General features: G+C 38.0%; 1 pseudogene; it reads left to right on the top strand.

Annotated features, from left to right (window-relative positions):
- Positions 1-12,016: 12,016 nt before the first annotated feature.
- Positions 12,017-13,003, top strand: LOC101049233 (eukaryotic translation initiation factor 3 subunit I pseudogene; annotated as a pseudogene).
- The last annotated feature ends 318 nt before the right edge of the window (positions 13,004-13,321 follow it).

Consider the following 13,321-nt stretch of genomic DNA (forward strand, 5'->3'; position numbering starts at 1 on the left):
ACTACATGGAAACTGAACAACTTATTCCTGAATGACAACTGGATAAACAATGACATAAAGGCAGAAATAAAGATGTTATTTGAAACCAACAAGAACAAAGACACAATGTACCAGAAGCTCTGGGACACATTTAAAGCAGTGTCTAGAGGGAAATTTATAGCAATAAATGCCCACATGAGAAGTGAGGAAAGATCCAAAATTGACATCCTGTCATCAAAATTGAAAGAGCTAGAGGAGCAAGATCAAAAAAATTCAAAAGCTAGCAGAAGACAAGAAATAACTAAGACCAGAGCAGAAATGAAGAAGATAGAGACAAAAACCCTTCAAAAAATCAATAAATCCAGGAGCTGGTCTTTTGGAAATATCAACAAAATAGACCATTAGCCAGACTCATAAAAAAGAAAAGAGAGAAGATGTGATTAAAAAATAATAAAGGGGATATCACCACAAAATCCACAGAAATACAAACTACCATCAGAGATTACTACAAACAATTATATGCACATAAACCAGTAAACCTGGAAGAAATGGATAAATTCCTGGACACTTACACCCTCCCAAGACTAAACCAGGAAGCAGTTGAATCTGTTAATAGACCAACAACAAGGTCTGAAGTTGAAACAGCAATTAATAGCCTACCAACCAAAAAAAGTCCAGATCCAGATGGGTTCACAGCCAAATTCTAACAGACATACAAAGAGGAGCTGGTACCATTCCTTCTGAAACTATTCCAAACAATACAAAAAGAGGGAATCCTACCTAACTCATTTTATGAGACCAACATCATCCTGATACCAAAACCTGGCAGACACAATCAAAAAAGGAAACTTCAAGACAATATCCATGATGAACATAGATGCAAAAATCTTCAATAAAATACTGGCAAACCGAATGCAACAGCACATCAAAAAGCTTATCCATCACAATCAAGTAGGCTTCGTCCTGGGGATGCAAGGCTGGTTCAACATACGCAAATCTATAAACATAATCCATACTATAAACAGAACCAAAGGCAAAAACCACATGATCATCTCAATGAATGCAGAGAAGGCCTTCGACAAAATTCAACAGCGCTTTATGCTAAAAACTCTCAACAAACTAGGTACCAATGGAACTATCTCAAAATAACAAAAGCTATTTATGACAAACCCACACCCAATATCATACTGAACAGGCAAAAACTGGAAGCATTCCCTTTGAAAACTGACACTAGACAAGGATGCCCTCTCTCACCACTCCTATTCAATATTGTGTTGGAATTTCTAGCCAGAGCAATCAGGCAAGAAAAAGAAATAAAGGGTATGCAATTAGAAAAAGAGGAAGTCGAATTGTCTCTATTCGCAGATGACATGATTATATATTTTAGAAGACCCCATCGTCTCAGCCCAAAATCTCCTTAAGCTGATAAGCAACTTCAGCAAGGTCTCAGGATACAAAATCAATATGCAGAAATCACAAGCATTCCTATATACCAATAAGAAACAGAGAGCCAAATCATGAGCAAACTCCCATTTACAATTGCTACGAAGAGAATAAAATACCTAGGAATACAATTAGCAAAGGATGTAAAGGACATCTTCAAGGAGAACTACAAACCACTGCTCAATGAAATAAGAGAGGACACAAACAGATGGAAAAACATTCCATGCTCATGGTTAGGAAGAATCAATATCATGAAAATGGCCATACTGCCCAAAGTAATTTAAAGATTCAATGTTATCCCCATCAAGCTACCATTGACCTTCTTCACCAAATTGGAAAAAAACACTTTAAACTTCATATGGAACCAAAAGAGAGCCTGCATAGCCAAGACAATCCTAAGCAAAAAGAACAAAGCTGGAGGCATCAAGCTACCTGACTTCAAACTATACTACAAGGATACAATAATCAAAAGAGCATGGTACTGGTACAAAAACAGAGACATAGACCAATGGAACAGAACAGAGGCCTCAGAGGCAATGCCACACATCTACAACCACCTGATCTTTGACAAACCTGACAAAAACAAGCAATGGGGAAAGGATTCCCTGTTTAATAAATGGTGTTGGGAAAACTAGCTAGCCATGTGCAGAAAGCTGAAACTGGAGCTTTTCCTTACACCTTACACTAAAATTAACACCAGAAGAATTAAAGATCTACACATAAGACCTAATACCACAAAAATCCTAGGAAAAAAACCTAGGCAATACCATTCAGGACATAGGCATAGGCAAGGACTTCATGACTAAACCACAAAAAGCAATGGCAACAAAAGCCAAAATAGACAAATGGGATCTAACTAAACTCCAGAGCTTCTGCACAGCAAAGGAAACAATCATTAGAGTGAACTGGCAACCAACAGAATGGGAAAAAATTTTTGTAATCTACCCATCTGACAAAGGGCTAGTATCCAGAATCTACAAAGAATTAAAGCAGATTTACAAGAAAAAAAACAAACAAACCCATTTAAAAGTGGGCAAAAGATAGGATCAGACACTTTTCAAAAGAAGACATATATGAGGCCAACAAACAGGGAAAAAATGCTCACCATCACTGGTCATTAGAGAAATGCAAATCAAAACCACATTGAGATACCATTTCACACCAGTTAGAATGGCGATCATTAAAAAAAATCTGGAAACAACAGATGCTGGAGAGGATGTGAAGAAATAGGAATACTTTTATACTGTTGGTGGGAGTGTAAATTAGTTCAACCATTGTGGAAGACAGTGTGGCAATTCCTCAAGGATCTAGAAATAGAAATACCATCTGACCCAGCAATCCCATTACTGGGTATATACTCAAAGGATTATAAATCATTCTATTACAAAGACACATATGCACATATGTTCATTGTGGCACTGTTTACAATAGCAAAGACCTGGAACCAACCCAAATGCCCATCAATGATAGACTGGACAAAGAAAATGTGGCACATGGAATACTATGCAGCCATAAAAAATGATGAGTTCGTGTCCTTTGTAGGGACATGGATGAATCTGGAAATCATCATTCTCAACAAACTGACACAAGAACAGAAAACCAAACACCGCATTTTCTCACTCATAGATGGATGTTGAACAATCAGAGTACATGGGCACAGGGAGGGGAGCATCACACACTGGGGTCTGTTGGTGGGTGAGAGGCTAGGGAAGGGACAGCGTTGGGTGTGGAGGTTTGGGAGTGATAACATTGGGAGAAATGCCTGATGTAGGTGATGGGGGGATGGAGGCAGCACTCCACCATGGCATGTGTGTACCTATGCAACCATCCTGCAAGATCTGCACCTGTACCCCAGAACTTAAAGTACAATTTAAAAATTAAAATTAAAATTAAAAAAACCAGGCACGGTGATGCATGCCTGTAGTCTCAGCTACTCAGGATGTTGAAGCAGGAGAATGGCGTCAGCCTGCAAGGTTGAGACTACAGTGAGCCATAGTCATGCCACTGCGCTGGAGCCTGGACCACAGAGTGATACTGTCTCTTTATAAAATAATAATAGTAATAATAATAAACACTTTTGTTTGAAAAAAGCATAGAGAATGGTAAAATTTGGTACAGTAAGTAGGAAGTGATGAGCTTCTAGTATTTACTACTTTGGCTTTGAATATAATTTATTTCATTGTAAGCATATATAATTTATTTCATTGTATGCATATATAATTTAATTGTTAACAATTGCTGTGTTTAATAGTCAGTTCACCGAATTTCTGGTATGACCCGGCTTCAGCACATCAATACAGTTCACAGAATATAGAAATGGAATTGCGAGAGTTAGAGATGCGATGCACAGGACTCAAGGTCTGGATGTGGTCATTGATAAGACCCTGGGCTGTCTCCCTTTAGAGAAGAGGAGTGTGCTTTGCTTTGTATGTGGAATAGTTACATAATGGTAACAAAATATTTTTTGACAGGGAGAGGGTTAGTGAAAATATCAGAAGAAGAATGTGTATAAATCTTGAGTAGCCACAATAGCGGATCCATTTTTAGGTGTGGACTGGCTTTGGCTACCCCTTATTCAAATACCCTTCCCACTTGGGGTGTAAGTCGGAAGTCTACTTGAGTGGCAGGCCCCTCACGTCCACTTTAAAAGCCAAAAAAAGCATCTGTGCCCTCACTCTGCCCTTGGTCCTAGGGTCAGAATGTTCCAGCTGGGTTTGGCCAATCAGAACTCACTTGCGTTGTGAATTTACAGAGTGCGACAAAGGCTCAAAGATAGATATCAGTGGTGGCAGTAGTCGTGATGACAGAGCGGAGACAGAGTGGTGGTGGCCACAGTCCCAGTGGTAACAGAATCAGTGGTCACAAACAATCTGACCGCTCCTGAGGCATGAGCTTTGTTGGGTCTTTGGGACCCAGTTTCCACTGGCTCCTGCCAGATTGTGTAACCAAAATACCAAGCCTTGTCATCCACCCTGTTAACCACCAGACATTTTTCCAGTACATTTATTTTCTGCTTGAGTTAGACAGAACCCAATTTTGTTTTTTGCAACCATAAGCACTGACTGATACAGAAATCTAGTGTGTATGTGGGGGTGGGGGAATTGCTGGATTGAAGGGAATGTGCATTTTTTACTTTTATTCACATTGTGAAATCAAGTACCAAAAAAGCCTTTACCAAGTTATAATCCTACCAAAATGTGGGTGAGTACCCCTTCTAATGCTGAGCACGATCAACCACGTTACTCTTTGCCAAACTAAAAAGCAAAAGTGACATGTCATTTGGATTTGGATTTCCCTGATTATTAGCGAGGCTCAACATCACTTCATGTGTTTTTTGTCGATGGTACTTGTATTCTATCTAAGTATGTCCTTTGTCATTGTTTCTTCGGTTATTTGATTTCTCTTGTTTGATTTATAGCAGCTATTTCCTTTTTCTGTCAGACACAGTCAGCCTTCCATATTGATGGGTTCCACGTCCATGAATTCAACCGAATTCAGATCAAAAACATTTCAGAAGAAAATGCATTTGTGTTGAACATGCACAGCCTTTTTTCCCTTGTCATTATTCCCTAAGCAAGGCAGTCTGACAACTATTTACATACCATTTACATTGTATTAGATATTAGAAGTAATTCCACAGTTGATTTAAAGTATACTGGAGGATGTACATAGGTTATATGCAAATATTGTCCCATTTTATATCAGAGATTTTAGCAACTATGGATTTTGGTATCCTTGGGAGGTCCTGTGACCAATCCCTCATGGATACCAAGGGATGACTGCATGTTGAAAATATTTTCTCCGAGTCTCTTTTCGTAACTTTATTTTTGATGCCTTTGTCATACTCAATAGTTTGAATGTTCCTATAGTTAAACTATTGATTTTTTCTTCCTTTCTTTTCTTTTCTTTTTTTTTTTTTTTTTGGTGGGGGGGGGGCTTGTGGTTTTGTATCTTTCATAGCGGAACGCTTTTTTTTTTTGCCAACTTCTTTTTTCTGTTACAGAGTCTGAATTCAGACTTACTGGGTTCAAATCTTGACACTGCCTTTTGCTGGCTCCATGACTGTTCATCTGCAAAACAGAGACAACGATAATGTCTGCGATGCAAAGCACTCAGCACTCTGCCTGGCATTTAATGATCAATATTTTGCATATTATTCTTATTGTTACACAATATGTTTAATCCATCTGGAATGCATTTTTATGGGTGCATCAGATAAAGAGTTTTTTTTGTTTCCTAAGGCTTCTATAACAAAGTACCACGAATTGGATGAATTTATTCGTGGAACAACACAAATTTATTCCCTCACAGTTCTGTAAGCTAGAAGTCTAAAATGAAGGTGTCAGCAGAGCTGTGCTCCCTCTGAGACCCTGGAAAGAATTCTTCCTTGCATCTTCCTGGGTTTCTGGTGGTGGCCAGCAATCCTTGGCTTCCTTGGCTTGCAGCTGTATCTCCAATCTCTGCCTGTCATCATATGTCATTCTTTCTGTGTCTCTGTCATCACATGGTGGTTTTCTTCTTAAAAGAACACCAGGCATTAACTAGATCTGGGCTCAAATCACTGTATCACTCAGGGTTCTCCAGAGAAATAGAACCAATACTATATTGGTATATGATATTATATATAAAGAAAGAAAATTATATTTTTATAAATACATGTGTGTGTATAATATATTTTCATTCATCATATTATACATAGAGAGAAATATTATAGAGAGAAAGAAAGAGAAAAGAATTGGCTCAAGCAATTGTGGGTTCTGGCATGTCCAAAATCTAGCAGACTGGAAATTCAGGTAAAAGTTGATGTTGCAGTCCCAACTCCAAAATCTGTAGGCATATCAGCAGGCTTAAAACTCAGGGGGGATTTCTCTATTACACTCTTGAAGCAGAATTACTTCTTTTCCAGAAAAATCTCAGAGTTTGCTCTTAAAACCTTAAACTGATTAGATGAGAACCAACCACATCATGGACAGTAAACTATTATACTTAAAGTCAACTGATTTCCAATGTTACTCACACCTACAAAATACCTTCACAGCAACACCTACACTAGTGTTTGAATAACTAACTCGGTAACAAAGCCTAACCAAGTTGACACATAAAATTAACCATCACAGTCACATTCACAGGTACCAGGTATGTATCTTTTTAAATATGTACAGATAGATTTTTTAAAATTCAACCCATAACAAGAGTCCACATTAATTTTATTTTCAAACAGACAGCTAGTTGTCCCAGCAGTGAATATTGAAAAGTTGTTTCTACAGACTTGAAATGCTTACTCATGTCCATGTACTAAATACTCATGTACATCTCCTTCTCAGATCTATAGTCTAGTCTAATTATCTATTTTCCTTATGCCAATGCTATACTGTTTTATTTCCTATATCTCTATTGCATGTTTTAATAAGTCAAGCTCTTCCTCTTTTTCAAAATTTTCTTGTCTATTCTTTCATATTTTTTCTTCCAGATGAACTTGAGAATTGCTTTGTTTAGTCATCTAAGTATTTCCCACTGGAGGACTTCTATTGAAACATAGTGTGTTGACCAAATGCTCCTATTTCTCTACTTCATAAAATCCTACAAATAGAAAGTAAAGCAGAAGAAAAAGATGTGCAAACACATCTAGATAATATGAACTAGAGAAGAGTCAATAGTAGACTCGCAATTTTAGAACTGTTTTGAAGATGGAAAGTAGGAGAAGAAGCAGTGACTAATGAGGCAGCACAGGGAAAATGCAGCCCTGTTGCCTGAAGAGGGAACTGTGAAATGTGAAGGTTTCCCTGGAGATGGGGTAGGGGTGGGGCCGAAGACTCAGACGTAAAAGGCGGCACAGTAGGTGGAGGTGTGGAGCTGCAAATGGGTTGCAAGTTTCATCCTCTATTCCAACCCTGGGGATACCTCAGAAGTAAATGGAAAACTCCAGATTTGAAGAACCTAAGTAAAGACCGTGAGGAACCCTAGGGAGACAGAGGGTGGTTCCGATCTGAGTATGGGGAGGAAATAGCAGCTCAGAGCAGAAAAGCACCAGGCACCATGGTTAGGGGAGAGTCTCTGAGCTGTGTTTGTGCACCACACTGCCCTGGATGGATCATGTCCCCCATAGTCCCCTACAGGATAGAAAAACAACAGCTCCAGGTGGCGCCACAGAAGGAGTGGGAGAAGTGCCAAGGAAGCAACTGAGACTAAGCCCAAAAGCAGGAGACAGCAGGTGCAGGACACCAGCAAGCCCCTAGGAGCGCTCTCTTCCCCACAGTCATCCTCTCTTCCTCCACAGTCATCAGGCTCTTGCCAGTTAGGAACAGGGGAGATACACTCCTCAGAACACAAGAGTGCTCGGAATTCTGCCCTTACCCCCAGCAAGCAGGATCTCCATTGAGCACTTAGCAAAGGCTGGAGGGCAGGGAGACGTGTGAGCACCTCTCATTGCCATTCTCCTTCCTTAAAGCCCACGGGAGCAGTGCATGCTGGGGCCTACGTGTGGGCCTCTTTCTCAGTAACAATTTAAACCAAAAAGCTAATAACCTGGCCCCTGGGGAAAATGAACCCCCAAGCAAAAATTACCAGACATCTGAATAACATCACCATTAGAAAGTAAACAAACTGCACAACCTATAGAAGATAAATTAGAACCAATGAAATCACACAGATTAATAATTTAAAATAAGCATAATAAATAAAGAAAAGGAAAGATAATGGTTACATCAAGCAAGATAAAGCAGTTATAAAGAAGAATCAAATAGGAACATTGGGTGCCAAAAATTTAATTATTGAAATAAAGAATCCAATAAATGACATAAATAATAAAAATGGATTCTGCTGGGATAAGTGAGCCAGATGATCAGGATGATGAACTTTCCCAACAAACACTGAGAAGAAACAAAGAGTTGGAAAATATAACATAATTAGAAGCTGTGAAGGGAAAAATAAAAGTGTCATCATCTGTGTAATAGGAAGTCCTTAAGGAAAAATGAAGAAAGAGAAGTGTCAAAGAAAAAATAACAAAGGATTTTCTAGTATTAAAGAAAGATGAAAGACTTCAGACTGAAAGAGTTTATGGAATGTCTAATAAGATATACATGATTAAAAACCTTGATACTTTATAGGGAAATTTAAAAACACAAAGACAAAGTCAAAATTCTAAAAGCTGCTGAAGAAAAAAAGGTGAGCACCCATGAAGGAATAAGAATCTGATTGATATCTAACTTCTATTCAACAATGACAATAGAAGCAAAAAGACAGGTTCATATTTTTAAAGTACTAAAGAACTTCAAGCCTCAAATCTATATTCAAAAAAAATTAAAAAGAAGATGTCATAAAAATAATCTCAGGCATAGAAGGCTTAAGGAAGTTAACACAGAAAATTCTCTTCTAAAATATTCTGAGACAATGTATCCCAGTTAGAAGAGAAATAAATCCATGAGACTACTATGAGCTAAAAAGGAAACACACATGGATACATAACATAGAAAAGTTAATTCAAGTATAAAACGATAGAGAGAGAGGGAGAGGGAGAAGAAGGGAGAAAAGGAGAGAGAGAGTGTGTGTGTTTGTCCAAAACATTCATAACCACCTGGAAATAAAATTTTAGGCAATATCAACATGACTAGTGGGCAGTGAACGAACAAATCGTGGCTGCAAAAAGAGACCAGCAGAAAGTGAGTGTTATTTTGTTACAGAGAATGATATAAACGCTATTGAGAATTGATGAGAAAAAATAAACATGAATATAATTTTTAAAGTTAAATATAACTACCAAGTATAGAGAATGGAATTCAAGCTTTTCCAGCCCGCAGAAAAAAATTCTATTCAATGAAAGATGAGAAAGGAAAAAGGAAGAGGAAAGCAAAAGATATTTAAATATAAATCAGAAGTCAGATGTCTGAAATAAGTCCTAATACACAATTAATTACATAATTTGTTTTATGGATTGAATCGTGTCTCCTCCAGAAGATTTATTGATGTTCTAACCCTCAGTGCCTCATATCGTAACCTTATTCAGAACAGGGTTGTTGCAGATGTAATTCATTACATTAAGATGAAGTCATGCTGGGGTAGGGTGACCCCCAATCTAAGAGGACTGGTGTCCTTATAGGAAGAGGAAAATGCCATATGAAGAGAGAGACACACAAGGAGATGTTATGTGGCAATGAAGGCAGAGATTAGAACTGCGCAGCTGCGTGCCAAAGAACACCAAAGATTGCCAGCAAATCACTGGATGTGAGGAAGAAGCAAAGAATTCCTCCTAAATATTTTAGTGAGAGCATAGCCTTGCCAACACCTTGTTTCAGATTTAATCCTCCAGAACTATGAGGCAATAAGCTACTGCTGTTTTAAACTACTCAGCGTGAGCTTTTTTGTCATGGCAGCCTTAGGAAACAAACACAATACACAAACAGATTAAGCTCACTAATCAAAAGACAGGCACTTGCAGATTGAGTTTTTTTGAAGCAATATCTAGTGATAGGTTTTCTAAAAAGAGTATTTATAAAACAAAAAGTGACAAAGAGGTTACAAATTAAATGATGGAAAAGCTATATGATGCAATTTTGAACCAAATAAGACAGGGGAGCAAATTTAATGTCAAACAATAGATGAAAATATGATCAGAAAGATATAACAATTGTGAATGTAAATCTGCTTAAAAGCATAGCTTCAACGTACAAAATGCAACAACCAGCAGAACTAAAGAGAGAACCATATAATAATCATAGTTAGACATTTTTTTGTAGTCATCTGATTAACTGATAGAATAAGTAGACAAAAAAATAAGCAATTATAGAGGAGATCTGAATGGCATGATTTATAAACTTGAAATAATAATTATATGAGAACTTTACAACCATCAAGAAGAAGAGAGAGAACATTTTGAGCACACATAAAATATTCAAAAAATTTAACATTTACCAGATCACAAAGGGAGCCTCAATACATTCTCCCTAAATCATCATCATTCACATTGCTATCTTAACACAATGGATTAAAATTATAAATTATGAATAAAATAACTTTAAAGCATTGTACTTCTGTTACGTAGTAAAATAATAATGTTTGGGTTAATAGGAAAATACAAAAGAAATTATAAAGTACTCAGAACCACATGATGATGAGAGAAAATACATGCCAGAATTTCAGAGACACAGCAAAAGCAGACCAGAGAAGGAAATTTATAGTTCTCAATACATTTACTAGGAAAAAGAATGCTATTGAAAACAAATGAGCTAAGGTTTTAATGGAAAAGATTAGAGAAAGAACAGTAGACTGAACACAAAAAGTAAGAAAGAAAATAAAGGCAGAATCCAACAAAGGAGTGACTACAGCAGCAGTAACTGCAAAATCAATTAAGCATAATTAAAACAAAAGCTGAACCTTTGAAGGGTTTGCTAAGCTGTACCAACCTGCAGCAAAAGCTGATCAAAACGAGGATGCAAAAATATAAAATTCAAAAGGGAAAAATATTCTGCAGCTACCAAAGATATTAAAATAATTTTAAAATATTATTAATAACTATTCACTTATTAAATGAAAACTGACAAAATAGATATATTTATAGAAAAATATAAAATATAAAACTAGCCCAAGAAAAATCAGAAATTTGAGGCAACCAATCACAAAAAATTGAAATGGTTAAATACAGCAGAGAAGATACCACTGCCATATCTCTAAGCAAAATAATAATAATAATTTTTTAATTGTTTGTAGGCTAGGTGGTTTTACAAATGATATTTCAAATAACAAAGTACTTCTGTCTGGAAAACTTGTTCCAGAAAGTAAGAAAAAAAAAAAAAGGCAGCACAACTTATTCTATTAGATAAATCTAAAAACTAGTAAGAATAGAGGTGAAAGAAACAATAGTTCTTTTTTTACTTGTAAATCCAAAATAGAATATAAGCAACCTGAATTCAACAGCACACTTTTAAAAATCATGATTAAATAAGGTTTATCACAGTAATTTTGAGATAATTTAACAACAGAAATCTGTGACTGTAAGCCACACACTAGACCAAGGAAGAAAAATTAAGTGATTTTTTCAACAGATCCAGGAAAATATATTTTATGGAAACTTCACATATGTATGATAAAAACCCTTAGTAAAATAGGAATAAACAGGAATTCCATTAAGTTAGCAAAGGAGCTATGTCCAAAATATACAGTAAGCATCACACTAAATAGATAAGATCAGATATAACACAAAAGATGTCTACTATTACCATTTTTTGAGATCCTGCCTAATGCTATATCATACTAATAATAATAACAACAATAAGAGATTTTAAGAATTGAAAGAGAAGTGATAAAATTTCTATTGTTTTCAAGTTATATACTCATGTATGAGAAATGTCAATAGATCTAAAGACAAACTGAAAGATGTATTAAGTGTTCAACAGGGAGCTAGATACAAAATCAGTCTACATAAGGCTAGGCATGGTGGCTCACATCTGTAATCCCAGCACTTTGGGAAGCCAAGGCAGGAAGATTGCTTGATAACAAGAGTTCCAGACTGGCCTGGGCAACATAGCAAGAATTCATGTCTACAAAAATTTTTTAAAAAAATAAATCAATCAACTCACGTTGTGGCCTTCCTCACGTCACCGCCAGGATGAAGCTGATCCTGCTGCAGGGCCATGAGTGGTCCGTTACACAGATTAAGTATAACGGCGAAGAAGACTTCCTCTTTACTGTGGCCAAGGACCCTATCGTCAACGTATGGTACTCTGTGAATGATGAGAGACTGGGCACCTACATGGGCCATACTGGAGCTGTGTGGTGCGTGGATGCTCACTGGAACACCAAGCATGTCCTTACTGGCTCAGCTGACAACAGCTGTCGTCTCTGGGACTGTGAAACAGGAAAGTAGCTGGCCCTACTCAAGACCAATTCGGCTGTCCAGACCTGCAGTTTTGACTTTGGGGGCAACATCATCATGTTCTCCAGACAGGCAGATGGGCTACCAGTGCTTTGTGAGCTTCTTTGACCTTCGGGATCCGAGCCAGATTGACAACAACAAGCCCTACGTGAAGATCCCTTGCAGTGACTCTAAAATCACCAGTGCCATTTGGAGACCCCGAAGAGAGTGCATCATTGCTGGCCATTAGAGTGGAGAGCTCAACCAGTATAGTGCCAAGTCTGGAGAGGTATTGGTGAATGTTAAGGAGCACTTGCGGCAGATCAACAACATCCAGTTATCCAGGGACATGACCGTGTTTGTGACCGCATCCAAGGACGACACAGCCAAGATTTTTGACTCCACAACTCTTGAACATCAGAAGACTTTCTGGACAGAATGTCCCGTAAACTCAGCTGCCCTCTCCCTCAACTATGACCATGTGGTCCTGGGTGGTGGTCAGGAAGCCATGGATGTAACCACAACCTCCACCAGAATTGGCAAGTTTGAGGCCAGTTTCTTCCATTTGGCCTTTGAAGAAGAGTTTGGAAGAGTCAAAGGTAACTTTGGACCTATCAACAGTTTTGCCTTCCATCCTGATGGCAAGAGCTACAGCAGTGGTGGTGAAGATGGTTACGTCCGTATCCACTACTTCAACCCACAGTACTTTGAATTTGAGTTTGAGGCTTAAGAAGCTGGATCTCCAGCTGGGCACAATGGCTCATGCCTGTAATCCCAGCCCTTTGGGAGGCCGAGGTGGGTGGATTACCTGAGGTCAGAATTGGAGACCAGCCTGACCAACATGGAGAAACCCTGTCTTTACTAAAAATACAAAATTAGCCAGGTGTGGTGGCAGATGCCTGTAATCCCAGCTGCTTGGGAGGCTGAGGCAGGAGAATTGCTTGAACTTGGGAGGTGGAGGTTGCCAGTGACCTGAGGTCATGAGCCATTGTACTCCAGCCCGAGCAACAAGAGCAAAACTTCATCTCAAAAAAAAAAAAAATATCTGGACCT

The sequence above is a fragment of the Saimiri boliviensis genome, chromosome 6 (genome assembly GCF_048565385.1).
Source record: "Saimiri boliviensis isolate mSaiBol1 chromosome 6, mSaiBol1.pri, whole genome shotgun sequence".
In the NCBI taxonomy this organism is placed as follows: Eukaryota; Metazoa; Chordata; class Mammalia; order Primates; family Cebidae; genus Saimiri; species Saimiri boliviensis.